This window comes from Colias philodice, chromosome 2 (genome assembly GCF_061535455.1).
Source record: "Colias philodice isolate Cphi_HAF_F1 chromosome 2, ilColPhil1 Martin Lab GWU primary, whole genome shotgun sequence".
Taxonomy (NCBI): domain Eukaryota; kingdom Metazoa; phylum Arthropoda; class Insecta; order Lepidoptera; family Pieridae; genus Colias; species Colias philodice.
This window is the reverse complement of record NC_143087.1, coordinates 11,281,247-11,297,707: the sequence shown is the minus strand read 5'-3', so window position 1 is coordinate 11,297,707 and position 16,461 is coordinate 11,281,247. Positions and strand designations below refer to the sequence as shown.

Below are 16,461 nucleotides of genomic sequence, written 5' to 3'. Positions count from 1 at the left end.
GGGATGAAGACGTGCGCTCGTCTCGACGGCCAGGAATCGACTGGGGTTGGTGGCGCCAAGGGTTGAACCATCTGTTTACAGGACACTACATTCTTGCCAACTATTTGTTTTGAATCCTAACTTTTATACAAGCGTGAAGGGCCCGGTTTGAAATTGCGATTAGATTCATTTTATTTTATTAAAGCCCCGATAAGTCGGTTATTTTTTCTGGGAAGCTGTCAAAGGAATATATTATACTGGCTTTTATTGGGTACAGCGTTTATGGCTTGTAAATATCGCCTATAAATTACGAAAGTTATTTGAGTTATTAAATTTGACCTCATGCTATGGGTAGAGTAGTTCTGAATATCTAGAGGGAATATCTTCGATCAATATATAAAAAATTAATCCTTTTCTTGACCTTTCCATTACTTGAGAATGAGTTAAAATATTTCTTCATTCAATTTTGGAACAAAAGACAACTTTAGGTATTTCAATTTCGGAAAAGCTTTACAATTACTTAAACCTAACACCGACAACAAAAACAACGTTTGTCAAGTCGAATTAATAAGTATGAAAGCTATTGTATCGGATTAATTTTTTTATCATACCGTAAATTGTATGAGTCTTAAAAAATTTAAATGCTCTCCAGATATTTATAAGGTAGAGTAAGAGTGATCCTTAGCTTCTGAACAAAAATGAACTTAAATTTTGTATAAAAGAATTAAACTGCAATAATTTACACTATTGAAAAAATGATTACAATAAGGTTACCTATTTCATAATATCTATATTTATTTTCATTACAGATGAACCTGCAACCATTCCCGGCACTCTACATAGCGAACACATGAGAGAGGGAACACAATGGGATTTCGGAGGTTTTACTCTAAAAACCCGGCTCCTCTCCCGTCAGTGGATATCCTATTAGGATTTGCCCGTTTGAAAAGAGCATCGTAACCAAATTTATACCACGGTCGATAATGTAGACGGAATAAGTGTAATACCGTTGTAAAACTTATATTTTAAAATGGTAAAGCATGTTTGTTTGTAGAAGGTGATCTCTTGATCTGCTGAACTGGTTTTGAATATTCGTTTACTAATAGGAATATCCATACGTGAGAACCTATTATTAACCCTTAGCTAATATTATATGGGGGAAACGTTTATGAGGTTGTAGGGGTTATCTCTTTTTTTTTTTTTTTTTTCAAGTGGGGAAATCTTGCCTAAGATACCCACGGCTCCCGGGGAAGGAGCCGTGGGTTATGTCGGATTCCTACCGACTAAAACCCCACCGTGTACAAACGCACTGCTTTAGACGGGATGCGGGTACACATTCGCAATCTTCCGCAGGGGTTATCTCTGGATCTACTGAACTAATTTTGATAATTCGTCGTTCGAAAGGCACACTATATTTGTGTCATTGACTATATTATTAATCCCGTGTAAAACCGGGTGATGCCGAGGCAATTGGCTAGTCTATATTTATCGTCAGTACATAAACTATTATAAATAAATGTATGCGTGTACTAGAGTACACACGTAAGAAGTGAAACTTCTTTATGACCTTAAAAATCTCACGAGTATGGGGTAACGCAAAAATGTCACGCGTACGGCGTAACGCAAAAATGTCACGCGTACGGCGTAACGCAAAAATGTTAGGTACACTAAATTTTTGTCCAACCCCGATAAAGAAGTTTCACTTCAATAAATCTATATTAATATTATAAAGCTGAAGAGTTTGTTTGTTTGTAAGCGCTAATCTCAAGAACTATTGGTCGGATTTGAAAAATTCTTTCGGTGTTAGCCCATTTGTCGAGGAAGGCTATAAGTTATATGTCATCACGTTTAGACCAAAAAGAGCGGAACAATGCGGATAAAACCGCAGGGCACAGCTAGTGAAATATATACCTACAGTATAACTAAAAGTATTCAGTTTAAGTATTAGGTAAGTAACGAGCAGTATCATCAAAAATAACGATTAAGTAGAAGCACAGCATCAAGTTAGCGTCTCTTACAAGTCTGAAGTTACTGAAATTATATTAGCAAATTAAATTCCAACTAGTTCTCTCATTTTACGTAGTTACGAGTCATTTGAAACTGGAATCTTATTATTGTTAAATACCACTCCATTCTGGAGTAAAATGAAATAAATATGTACTTCAAAATAAGATTAATTTCAGTTCATGGGAATATTAAATTTTTTAATGAAATAATAAATACCTAAATCTTTGGACTTTTTGAATTATATTTTCTTCTGTGTTTGAGTGGAAAATTATTGGTTATTTAAATGAGAAAATTATTATATTTTTATAATTTACATGTGTAATTCCAACGCACGTTGACCATCAGACGTTGCACGTCATCGTCAAAGCTTGAGGCTATTCAATCATTTCATCTATTTCAATATGTATGTACTTAATATACATAGTGTATTACATTTATTCTTTGATTCTGACGACATTCAATGATTTGATTGCCGACTTTGTTGAGCTTCCGTCTAAGAATATACACGCAAAACAGAAATGCAATTAATTTGTATGAAACAGTATTTCAATGTTGTAATACTATAGCAATACTCTTTAACTGTCTGGATTATATTTTTCAATCTCTATAATATCTCACCTCAATTTCTTAATGACTCGAATCTCTTAAACATGTCCAAATAATGAAGAGTTACCTCGTATAACGCAAACCATAATGACTTTTAAGACCATTAATATAAAGTCAAATTTTGATCTCGGTGAGTTAAAACGATTATCTTTAATTAATTGTATCCATAGCCCGAGTGGCCTAGCTTCTACCATAGTATAAAGAGAGAAGTAGGCCGATTCCCGGCGTTTAGGTGGGCACGGTACCGCGAAGCGCAGGGTTATCACTTGTCAAGTTGATATTTTAAATAATTGTATAAACAAACACCGACCGCTCACAGCAATGGCACGCCCCTTTCGAGAATGGTTCATGAGAAGGAACCGATGAGCGATATTAATTCAAGCATACCTGAGTTTGAGTACTTCTTCTCTGGATGGAGTTAATTAAATAATTTTAAAGAATTCTCAACTTATTCTCATTGCTTTTATAAGTTGGTTCGGAGCTTTTGAAAGGGAAACTGTTTAAATTACCGTTCCATTTCATTATTAATTCTATAAAAAAATTGTTAAAATGTGTTCGATGTATCTACTAAGTACTAACACAATCAAAATTTTTGACCATCTATGACCTTTCCTAGACAAAAACATTCTGGAACATTCCAGAATTGTCTCTCGATCCCTTCAATACGTTCGATACTTAATTTAGCGATATTTGCCCATATCGATATGAACGCACGCGAACAAACAATAACTCCGATGGACAATTACATGCCTAATTCATTTTTATACGCTGTATTGAATGGAGATATCTTTCGTAATATAATAAAGTGCTGGAGTGCTCTTTGGATATATGTATGGTACAATTGGTGCAATTATGTTTGCCAATTAGAGAGATAACTTTAAAGTCGATGTTAATGGTATTGAGTTTTGTGCTGATGTGTTTCAATAAATTGTGAAGATATCTAATGATATGACAATGCTATAAAATAGAATAAGGGACACTAAACTCAGATATATATGTCTATGATTTGTGGATTAACGATACAAATCTTTCGTCAATTTTTAACAGCGGATTGGTTCAATGCTAGCTGAAATTTTTAGACAACAATTATCAAAATCTATTTATCAATACTTATTTACTTAACGTAATTGGCTGATGATGATGTTAATGATTTATTCGTACGTAACAATTCGTCTTCATTCAAATGAAATTTACAATACCACTATAAACATTATTAAGTCCATGTAACACAAATAGAAAAGAATAACTAAAAATAAAAATCTATCCCATATAATGTTATCACGCCTTTTAAAACTTCTCGCTACGATAACGCGAAGCTAAATTATGACTTCATAACCGTGGCTTACTTCAATTTCCTAGCCGTTGTACGGCTTCGCGCTAGACAAAACAAATTTTCCCTATCTAAAGTGAGTGTTTATGTAATATTAGTTTATTACTACATAGTATAAAACAATACGCTTTGTCTGTCCCTATATCCGTATGTAGGCTCAAATCTTTAAAACTACGCAACGGATTTTGATGCGGTTTTTTTAATAGATAGAGTTATTCTCAAGGAAGGTTTTAGTATATAATTTATTAAGTAACAAAGCGGTCGAAGCCATGGGCGGGTCACTAGTCTAGTATATATTTGCAATTTTATAGCAGCCTGAAACTAATAAGAAACTCTTTTCGACATACTTTTTCGTCCCGGAATGGTGAAAAAAACTTGTAAAACTTTCCGTCGCGTCGCAAAGATGGGATTTAAATTGAATGTTGATCGGCTTAAGTTTCGCTTCCTTGTTTTGTTTATAAATTTTCCATTGCTGGACGTGATAGCGAGGAAATATTTTAAAGATATTGATTTAATGTTATGAGAGGAGTTAGGAAGCATACGTTGAAATCAAATTTATGAGTATCATTCTGACGAGCCATTTTCCTTTTCTATATATACTACTATATAGCGTCTACAGCCTTTTTTGTCTTTAAAATAAGTAATAAGTTAAATTAATATTTTTGTAAATATATTTTTAACGGTATATATGTATCTCCAATCTCCTTTCCTCCATTTAATGATTTCAGCAATTAGGGATCAAAGTCCATTCGCTACAGTTCATAATCCACCTTTACAAAAATTATCACTCGCAAAATTTACCGACTTCCACGAAATGCTTTCAGGACCATACAATTAAAAATAATCCCGAATCTCGGATGTGTTTTTGTTTATAATCCCCAATTAGGGAGGTCCAGAGTGACCTATTTGTAACTTTAATGAACAAGCTGGTTCTGATTTTGTACTGCACTTTGCCACAAATAATATAATACCTACTGCTATATGCATACAAGCTTTTGCTTAGAGTGTGTATTGCAACCATCGCAGATTATGTTTGCGTGATTGTTTTGATTTCTGACTGTATTTATGTTGGTACTGCAACATGGACAGACGTGAAAGTATTCTATTTTTTAGTACTAGCTTCCAATTACTGTAATATTAAAGTAGATAGTTATTACATAGATAGATATTATGCACTGTGCGCTAGCAATGACTTTAAACTTTTTTTGACGTTTTGACTTACCATTAAAAATATAGGTACATAGATACCTACTTCTTTTTATCGACATCCGCTCTAATTTTTATCCCGAGTAATATCCATTTTTTTGCATATCTGGTTGCTTTAAAGTGATTACCTGAAAGAAAAATGTCCATTTAGAATAAAGGAAAATGCCCCTGCCCCATGGATCACCACGGAAAAGGCGAATTCATTTTAATTAACCATCGTGTCTTAAAAAAGTTAAAAGTTTTTCTTGATGCGAGCTACGTATTTTAAATTTTAATAAAGTTATCTTGAAGTTATCTTTTTAGGTTACAAATATAATTTTTTTTTAAATATTTCAATAAAATTATTGCACCTTGAAAATATAATTTAAAAGAACCAATATTATTAGTGCGCTTGCGCAAACACAAGTAGTTAGGTAGACGTTCTCTATTATTTACATAGCACCTAAATGTAAATCGATACGTAATACATTTGGATTTTCCCGTAATATATTTTTTTTTCAAATTTATTAATACGCGAGTTAAATAAACATTTATCGATTAATTAATTCTTTTTTAATGATAACACGTTATTAGATTAAACATAACCGAATTAGATAGTTATTTTGGTACTCGCCCACATCGGTTCCATGGTGTAATGGTTAGCACTCTGGACTTTGAATCCAGCGATCCGAGTTCAAATCTCGGTGGAACCTGATACTTTTAAATTTTTTATTTTTATTTAATATAAAATAATTTTAATTTTTACATTTGATTATAACTATTATGCGATATTTTGCAACTTTTTTACTTTTTTCTAAATTTCATAGGTTATTTCAAGATTCAATTTTGAATGTAGGATTTTATTTAATTTGCTCTATGTTGTTTACAAAGTTCTTTTTAATTAAATAAATTGATTAATTATAATATAAATAAATAATAATATACCTTAACAAAAGTAAGTTATCTTGATAAAGGGGTTTAATTTTATTTAATAAGTAGGCATAGATCTTGTAATCAAACCACAGCCACAAATCACACAAATACTACATCCATCAATAATATTATACAACACAATTTCCTTTCCTCAAATATCACAAAAAAACATCAACTCAATACAACCCAAACCTAATTTAACTGATTAACTGTGGCCAAAATATGCCCAAAACCTCAGCTAAAAATTTCAATCCCTCCGAGTGCAAAAGGGTTAGATCGCAAGACAGCTGTGATTTCGATAAATGAATAATACGGAACGAAATTGCTTTTCTCGATTCCTGGGTTCCCTGGGAACGCATCCATTATGTACCACCACATATAATATAACTACGTGCTATGCCTTGGTTAGGGCGTAGGGTTATGATCTAGGAAATTTCAGATTGATTTACGACGTTTAAATGTACGTGTAGTAAATTTTCATTGAGTTCTTTTGTGTTTGGTTTAGCTTCTGTATTATCAATACTTTTAAGATGAGGAATGATCTATTGATTTTTTGCAAGATTTGCTGCTTCTATCGAAAGTTTTAGTCACAAGACATTTTGCTATATAAAGACCACATAACCAGCTGCACAATTCAATTTCTCTGTAACAACTTAACATGTTGCCACTTACAACCATAGGCCCAATTCAACATCTACCTAACCAGATTCCCATTAACCCCTTCAATGGAAACAAACACGGAACGTTGAGATGAAATTTATTTAGTGACATGTCAACAGCGACCAGTTACCATCAGCTTATTTGTTGACCGTATTGACATGACAAATCCCAGAGTTTTTCTGTTACGCTCTTGTTTGTCTCGGCTGCAAATAACAGAGCAAACAAACTGACGCAAATAAAGACTGGACAAATAAAGGCTTTCGAAAAAAACACTTTAAACTCTTTGAAGGTGGGCACACTGTTGTGGTTGTACTGTGAATTAAACGGATAAACACTTTTCTGTGGTATCGTATGTGCGTATTTTGTTTCTTTCAGTTAAGCGTAAATTAATATAAATGACGTTTATATTTTTCTTTGTCTTTAAAAAAGTTAGTTCTTTTACTCACGTAGAAAATAAACCTTTTTGTTATAATTTTTATTACCTTTTTCTTCAAACGAAAGTTATCATAAATGATAACATATTTTCATAAGACTATTTTAAATTTTAATCCAGACACTAGACGACTATATAATTTCATTATTTATACGTAGTAAAATCATTTTAGTATTCACTAGCAATCAAACGATGCACATCAAGGCGATTAATATTACCTAGCATAAACAGTACAATACGGTAAAATCTACAAAGAGCAGTTTGCTAATTGCGTAGTGAGCATACGCGAGATTCGTCTACTTCGATAATAAATCGACCCAAGTCAGTATATTTGCCAAGATCTAATTTTACAGCCTTTGTAGACCGTCTGGTTGCAGCGTGTGATGTCATGTCGGTTGGTGCTAACATACGGGCTTTTAATAAGGATTATTTTGGTGCAGACAGTCTTATGCTGGATTCGGACGTTTATGTGCGGTATGTGAAGACTAATTCCTACTATTGGCGCGATGCATCACACGATAAACGCCCGTAGTGACAGTTTTAGGAAATAGTTTTGAGAACTGCTCTGTGTTTAGATTTAGTGTAGTCTGTGTTGTATGACTGTTGCCGCAACAAAATCGTGCAGAACGGAGCGTTGCGACTGCGTCATCGCGGCGTCACGTCGCGGCGCCGTGCGATTGGCCGCGGATTGACCCCACTGTCCTCTACTACTTCGACTCGCCACGCAACCGCTGAGCAGGACACTCCCTCACTAAAATTAATTAATTCTACCAAACGCACTTTGTAATTTTAAATATTAAACTATATACGCACAAGTTTATTTTCATCTTCTTTCGCCACCTAAAATCTAGAACCAGTCGTCAACATTTTCTGGACCTTCGACACCGGATCACATCCTGGATTTTGGAGACGCAATCGGCGAAGAAGTCGCAAAATTACAGTGCAGTTTGGTAAGACGGCCAGCTAATTTATCCAACCCTGTAAAGCTTCATCTGAGTGATACTGTGCTTTGTATATTCCAGAGCTTTTGGTGTTGCTTGCCTCCTCACGTGCTTTTACGCAGCCGAAGAATCTGCTTCACGTGGCACGTGAGTACTTGTAGCTTTTTACTTCAGTCATTATGTCTCTTTCTGAGCAAAAGGAGCTTAAGGATTTGAGGAAGAAAAGGGGATTAATCAAATGTAGATTAACGAATTTTAAGAAATATGTTTCGTCTTTTGAAAACGTGGATCTTGATACACATCAAAGGGCAGAACTAAAATTACGTATACCAGGTGCACAAAGTTTAATGAACGATTTCAACCAAGTACAAAGTAAAATCGAAGATCTTGTCCCGGAGTCAGAAACGGATAAACTCATAGAATCACGCGTAGAGTTTGAGAGGGAATATTATGTTGTCCTGGCGATGCTGGACTGCATGGTAAACCCAGATAATTCCGAGGATAGATCTAATAAATCCATTGACTGTTCCTTAGCGCACGACCATACGACCTGTAACAATTTTAATAACGATTCAGTAAAATTACCGACTATTTCTGTACCTAGCTTTGACGGTTCACATGAACACTGGGTAGAATTTCGCGACACGTTTTCATCCTTAATTCACAATTCAAAAACAATACCACCGGTTCAAAAATTCCATTATTTAAAGGCGAGTTTAAAAGGCGATGCCAAAATCGTTATAGAAAACGTAGAATTTTCATCCGAAAATTATATGGTTGCATGGGAGCTTTTATTACACCGTTTTAATAACACGCGTTTGATAGTGCAAAGTCACATTAAGGCAATATTTTCACTTCAAAACGTCTCAAGAGAATCGGCTATTCAATTACACAATTTAATTGATACAGTTTTAAAAAATTTACGTATTCTTAAAATCTTAGGAGAACCCACGGAATACTGGGACACTTTGATTATTTATATCGTAGTTTCAAAGTTAGATCCTACCACTGAACGCGAGTGGGAACAATTTAAAAATACCTTTTACAAAATAAACAAGGACAAAATTATTAAACTAAACGATTTATTAGAATTCATTAAAGAAAAGGCCGATTTATTAACTACACTATCCGTAAATCACAGTAAACCTAGTATTTCAAATAACTCAAATAAATTTTCTACATACCAAAATAAAAATTCATCATCCAAAATTCATTGCAACATAGTTTCGGATAACAAACAATCTAAATCGCAATCCAATAAGTCGCGCAGCCATTACAAGTCATGTTTGCTATGTAACGAAAGGCATCAGCTGTATTCATGCCAGAAGTTTCTCGACTTATCTCCGCAACATAGGGTTAATTTCATAAATGATAAAAACTTATGCATTAATTGTATGCGCCCAGGTCATTTAGTTGGTACTTGTCTTTTTGGTCCGTGTAGAAAGTGTGAACAAAAGCACAATAGTTTACTTTGTGATGCAATAAAATTATCACCAATTAAACAAAATACAGTGACGTTAACTACGTACGAGCACCCCTCGCTTACTAATACGCATCCCGTTTCAGTGGTTTCAGTAGATAACGCACACATGCAACTTCAATGTATTAATCACGCACAAACCGTTATGCATACAAAGGATGACAATTATTCACAACAGATTGTCATATTGTCTACGGCGATAGTTGAAGTATATAATGAATCGGGTGAGTATTATTGCGCACGCGCAGTTCTAGATAGCGGAAGCGAGCGATCCTTTATAACGCAATCGTTTGCAAATAAATTAAATATACGAATATTACAGTCCACTCAACATATTCACGGTGTAGGTAATTCTATTACGCAATGTTCGCAATCTTGTAACATTGAAATTAAATCGCGCGACGGGAGCTTCACTGCCCGTTTTCAATGTTTGATTTTGCCTCAAATTACATCAAAATTGCCTACAACTACATTTAATTTCAATCAGTTTAATATTCCTCACAATTTATTGTTAGCTGATCCCAATTTTTACGAAAGTCAACCTATTGATTTACTGATCGGTGCTGATTTATTTTGGGAATTAATAACTGAAGGAAAAATGCGCCTGAAAAGTGGTCCTTTCCTTCAAAACACCAAATTAGGTTGGATAGTGTCAGGTGCAATTAAATCTTTTCCGTATACTAGTAATAAAAAATTATCACATATTAATTGTAATTATTCGACATTATCCACGGAAGATGATTCACTCGATAAGTTAGTTAGGAATTTCTGGGAATTAGAAGAATTATCCGCGCCTAGCAATAAATTACAGCAATTATCGAGCGAAGATAATATTGCTTGTGAGGAACATTTTATTCGCACAACACGTCGACTTTCCGATGGTCGTTTCTGTGTTTCAATTCCGTTGAAACAATCACCTGAGTTATTAGGTAATACACGCGCACAAGCTGAACGTCGTTTTTACGCGTTAGAGAAACGTCTTCAGCAAAATACTAATTATAAAAAGATGTATTCTGATTTTATACAGGAGTATATTAATTTAGGTCATATGAGTCTCGTCAATACGTATGGGAATCCGCACTATTTCCTACCGCATCATGGTGTGTTTAGGGAGCACGCCACCACAACTAAATTACGCGTAGTTTTTGATGCGAGTATGAAGTCTAGTTCCGGCGTATCATTAAACGACATACAAATGATTGGACCTGCTATTCAAGGTGATTTAATTTCTATTTTATTACGTTTTCGCGAGAATAGGTATGTTGCATGCGCTGACATTGAAAAATTTTACAGGCAATTGAATATTGCTGAAGATCAGCGTGACCTGCAGCTGATCTTGTGGCGGGATGATCCCTCAGAGCCGCTGAGGGTGTACCGACTCAACACCGTGACGTACGGAACGGCATCCGCACCGTATCTAAGTTGTAGATGTTTAAAGGAATTAGCCAAACACTCGAATATTCCGTATGTAGCCGATACTATTAATAATTGTTTTTACGTTGACGATCTCATAGTTTCATCGAATTCTATATCCGAATTAGAAAATATTTGTAAAGAAACTAGTAGTCTTTTAGATTCAGCATGTATTAAATTACGAAAATGGATTTTTAGTCATAATTTAAATTTAATTACGCCTAGCGTAAATGAATCGCAAACACACGATCTATGTTTACTGAATAAAACTTGTAACAATAAAACTTTAGGTATCGGATGGAATAGTCTCGATGATTATATTTATTATTTCACACAAATTATACAAAAGAGTGAAGTAGTGACAAAACGTATTATTTTATCGTGCGCTTCACAAATATACGATCCGCTAGGATTATTGAGTCCGTTTATTACTATCGCAAAGCATTTATTACAAAGATGTTGGTTGTTAAAATTGACGTGGGATGAATCGGTTCCTAACGAAATTTCGCAAATATGGGATAAGTTTATAAATGGATTATCTTTTCTTAGCAGTTTACGAATACCGCGTCACGTTATGTGCATTGATCCAGTGCGAACCGAACTACATATATTTACCGATGCTTCACAGGTCGCGTACGGAGCTTGCGCATACGCTCGTACGATCAATGCAACAGCTGATGTCACAGTGCGCTTGATATGTTCGAAGGGTAAGATCGCGCCGACTAAACCTACAACTATACCTAGATTAGAGTTGTGTGGTGCGTTGTTAGGTGCACGATTATATTATAAGCTTATTGGATCACTGCGTTCAAATTTTGATAAAATTGTATTTTGGACAGATTCAACTATCGTTTTAGGTTGGTTAGGTATGCCTATTAATTTATTAAAACCTTATGTTCAAAATAGGACGGCAGAGATTCACGAGCTGACCAAGGAACATCCATGGCGTCACGTCGCAGGCAAGGATAATCCAGCCGATTTAGTCTCACGCGGGCAAAGTCTAGAAGCGCTTAGCTCCTCATCTTTATGGTGGGAGGGTCCGTTATTTTTACATAATGTACATTTTGAATTGCCCGAATTAAAACATTCCAAATTAATTAATTCAGATTTACCGGAAATTAAATCTACAAATATTTGTTGTCACATAAGTAATAATTTAAACGATAATTTAATTATTTTTTCTCGATTTTCACAATATAATAGACTTAAACGCGCAGCTGCTTACGTATTACGTTTTATTAATAACGCGCGAAATAAAACTAATAAGTGGACAGGTTTATTATCAGTCGAGGAATTAAATCGTGCTGAATTAACGTTAGCAAAGTTGAGTCAACAGGAATCGTTTCCCGATATTTACTATGCGCTTAAAAATAATAAAAATATAACGAATATATCAGGCTACAATCAAATTTCTAAATTAAATGTATTCTTTGACGCAAATAATAATTTAATTCGTGTAGGTGGGCGTATTCAAAATTCGCCAAATTTTAGTTTTAATAAAAAATTTCCTATTTTAATCGCAGCTAATCATCATTTTTCAGTTTTGCTTTTTCGGTTCGAGCATGAACGGTTACTCCACGCCGGGCCACAGCTTCTACTGTTTACGATCAGAGAGATGTGGTGGCCGGTCGGCGGCAGAAACCTCGCTAGGAAGGTGGTACATTCGTGCATGCGCTGCGCACGACTGCAACCGACTACGGTCGCGCCTATTATGGGGAATCTACCGCAGGAGCGTCTGGACCCAGGTTATCCGTTTATACGTTGTGGTGTCGACTACGCTGGCCCAGTGTTCACGTTGAATCGTAAAGGCAGAGGTGCTAAGTTACAAAAATCGTACATATGCTTATTTATATGTTTTGTTACACGCGCGGTTCACTTGGAACTTGTTAGCGATCTATCGTCGGAATCATATCTATTAGCTTTGAAACGTTTTATATCGCGGCGAGGTAAACCCGTGACTATCTTTTCTGACAATGGGAAGAATTTTGTCGGTCTCATGAATGAGTTCAAAAAATTTTTAGCTACCTGTTCTGATGAAATTAAAGCATATGCAACTTCGCAAAATATTAATTTTAAAATGATACCTTTTTACGCTAGTCATTTCGGGGGATTGTGGGAAGCTGGAGTAAAAAGCTGCAAGCACCATCTCAAACGTGTAGTAGGTAACGCACATCTAACGTTCGAGGAGTTTAGCACAGTATTGACCCAGGTTGAAGCTGTCCTGAACTCCCGTCCTTTGACCCATCTTTCCACAGATCCCAATGATTTCCTTCCACTTAGCCCTGCACATTTCCTGGTTGGTCGTCCGCTGACTGTACCTGTAACGGCTGAGCATCTATACGACGTGCCTGAGCTTCGTCTCCCGAGGTTCCAGAGGGTGGAGCAAATACGCCAGCACTTTTGGAATCGTTGGTCCAAAGAGTATGTCTCCGAGATGCAAACGCGAACCAGATGGCACCAGCACAAGGGGGAGCTCAAGGAGAACACGCTCGTTCTCATTAAGGACGACCGATTGCCGCCGTTGAAGTGGAGCTTGGGGCGCATCCACGCGACATATCCGGGGAAGGATGGAGTAGCACGAGTGGCCGACATTCGTACTGCAGACGGCATCGTGCGTCGGGCGTTCACTAAAATTTGTCCGCTTCCTTCACCAGATAGCTGATTCTTCGCTTCGTGGTCGACAGTTCGTTGGAACCAGCACGTTCCAAGGCCGGGAGCATGTTGCCGCAACAAAATCGTGCAGAACGGAGCGTTGCGACTGCGTCATCGCGGCGTCACGTCGCGGCGCCGTGCGATTGGCCGCGGATTGACCCCACTGTCCTCTACTACTTCGACTCGCCACGCAACCGCTGAGCAGGACACTCCCTCACTAAAATTAATTAATTCTACCAAACGCACTTTGTAATTTTAAATATTAAACTATATACGCACAAGTTTATTTTCATCTTCTTTCGCCACCTAAAATCTAGAACCAGTCGTCAACAATGACAATAAAGTCTGATTAGAGGTTTTTAGATGATAGCCATATAAATTTAATTTATAAGGACTTCACTTGTAATGGAATTTGTTATTTCATTTTACCGGAAATAATAGCTTAATTTTTCTTTCTGTTTTAGAAATGTCTCCGAATCAAAGCAAACCCCTTTCGTATTTATAATACGGAGAAATACGTATTTCTATTACTCAAATATCGATTCTTTCCTCTCAATTCTTCCACTCAATTCTTTCCTTAAAAATCTTAAACATTTTAAAAGTCATCAATATAAATACATTACTGCATATTTGCCCTAAAACTCCTCATTTGCTTTGAACCAAATTCCAGTTTTGCTATTGATCTCTCGCAATACATCCATCCATCCATACGGGGGGCGATGTTACTCGCGTCCGTAGGTTTTAACTCTCGATTCCCTACACGTGTCCCCCGGGTTGTGCCAAACGAGTAACCGAACATTCTGGTGGAAGACAGTTGTCCCGGCTAGTTACCACCCACCCAACAAAGCCTTGCCGCCAAGCGATTCGTCGTGTTCCGGCATGATGTTGGGTGAAGCCCTTCTGGTGAATGGTTGGGTCCGAACAGTAGCTTTGCATTTAAGAACCGAATCCAGTGCAGCAGTGCTTTTCTGCATCTAGTCTTGGAGGGTAGCGGGATCCGAAGAAACGGTTTACCGCTGGCCGACCGCAGGTTGTAGGGGGCCCAATTAGCGGGTTAGCCACCCGTGAAAGGCTGCCCCGCCGCCTGTGTATAATCCCGAGTTGGCTCCAACGTGCCGGTTGGCGACCGGATGAGAGGACCCGTTGGCAATATTCGGGGGGTTTCGGGCGTCCCCGCAGTCTCCAAACTAGACCCCATCAATGTAGATCCTGCCTGCATTCGGGTGGTTCTATATGCAAAGCCTCGTTCAACTACCAACAGTTCCCGCCTATTCACTCTACCAAACAAATAAAAGTAAAGATGAAAAAGTCTCATAAAGGAAATAAGGTTTTACAGCGGCTGCACTTCCTCTCTTTCAAAGTGCACCTCACCAACATCCGAGGCTTGCACTCTAATCTACTTTCAGTCCATCACCATCTTGAGACAGAGAAGCCGCATCTACTATTCCTTACGGAGACGCAAATTAAGAACCCCGCTGATGCAACATACCTGAAGTATCCAGGCTATTCTATTGAATACAATTTCAAGCCAAAAGCCGGAGTTTGTGTTTATGTTCGCGATGATATTTGCCTTTTGCGTCTTCGTCAACTTGAAGAGCCCAGTTTTTCAGTCCTGTGGTCGATGGTGGACATGGGCACTCAAAAAATTATATATGCCTGTGTATATCGATCGCACAGTGGTGACTTTGAGACAACTAGGTTACTTAACTACCTCAGTGAAGCTGCTGATGTGATTGGAAGTTGGTACCCTGACGCAGAATTGGTCTTTCTGGGAGACTTTAACGCCTGTCACGCCGAATGGCTATTTCCATTCCAAAAGACCGACCATGCGGGTAGAGAAACTTTCAACCTTGCGCTGACTCATAACCTCTCCCAGCTGGTTCAAGAAGCGACACGTGTTCCTGACATCGAAGACCACACAGCAAACTGCCTCGACCTTCTGTTAACAACAGATCCAGACAGACACTCAATATCAGTCTCTGCACCTTTAGGATCATCTGACCACTGTCTGGTGAAGACTGTATCGAACTATCCTCCTCCAGACACTACCACCAGTTATAAGCGGAGAGTATGGAAATACAAGTTAGCAGATTGGGAAGAGATGCGTCACTTTTTTGCAAGTTATCCATGGCGACAAGTCTGCTTCTCGTCGGCCGATCCTTCCAGCTGCGCGGATAATGTCGTTGATGTTATTCGTCAGGGAATGGAGTATTATATCCCTTTCTCAGACGTTAACTTCGATGGCAAAGCTAAACCTTGGTTTAACTCCGACTGCATCACCGCAGAGAAACGGAAGTTCTTAGCTTATAAAGCCTGGGTCGATGCTCGACTACGCAAAGCTCCAGATCTGCGCTCGAAAAAGAGGGCATTTAATAAGGCCGCCAAATACTGCAAAAAGGTGCTCAAAAAAGCCCGATTCGACCGAATTGAGAGTATTGGCAAGAAACTGATATCCTACCCTTCAGGTAGTAAGGCTTTTTGGTCTCTTGCCAAGATTGTCGAGTCAAACTTCTGTCGTCCTTCACTGCCACCGTTACTTAAGTCTGATGGTTCGTTGGCACATAGCGCGAAGGAAAAAGCCGATTTACTGGCATCACTTTTTGCAAATAATTCGCGTCTAGATTCTGGTAATAAATGTCCACCAATAATTCCCCATTGTGGCTCATATATGTCTAACATACATATAACACAAAAGACAGTTCTTAAAACCCTTCGTAATCTAGACGTGAATAAAGCCAGCGGACCAGATGGCTTGCCTGCGGTAGTATTTAAGAACTGTGCACCAGAGTTGTCTCCTGTCCTCACACGCCTTTTCCGCTTATCTTTAAAATCCGGAATAGTT

General features: G+C 37.3%; 1 protein-coding gene, 2 long non-coding RNA genes and 1 other non-coding gene across 7 annotated transcripts in view; 2 read left to right on the top strand and 2 right to left on the bottom strand.

The window, feature by feature from the left end:
- Positions 1-16,461, top strand: part of LOC149490773 (uncharacterized) — an 819,148-nt gene that overhangs the window by 452,448 nt on the left and 350,239 nt on the right. The gene's annotated exons all lie outside the window — the stretch shown is intronic.
- Positions 1-16,461, bottom strand: part of LOC149490796 (pseudouridylate synthase RPUSD2-like) — a 376,734-nt gene that overhangs the window by 250,499 nt on the left and 109,774 nt on the right. The window lies entirely within an intron of this gene.
- TRNAQ-UUG (transfer RNA glutamine (anticodon UUG)) lies at positions 5,749-5,820 on the top strand. The gene has a single exon. It is a non-coding gene; the product is annotated as a tRNA-Gln (tRNA).
- Positions 8,404-9,547, bottom strand: LOC149490800 (uncharacterized). Its single transcript, XR_016317310.1, has 2 exons — positions 9,259-9,547; positions 8,404-8,624 (listed from the first exon to the last, which is right to left on the bottom strand). It is a non-coding gene; the product is annotated as an uncharacterized LOC149490800 (long non-coding RNA).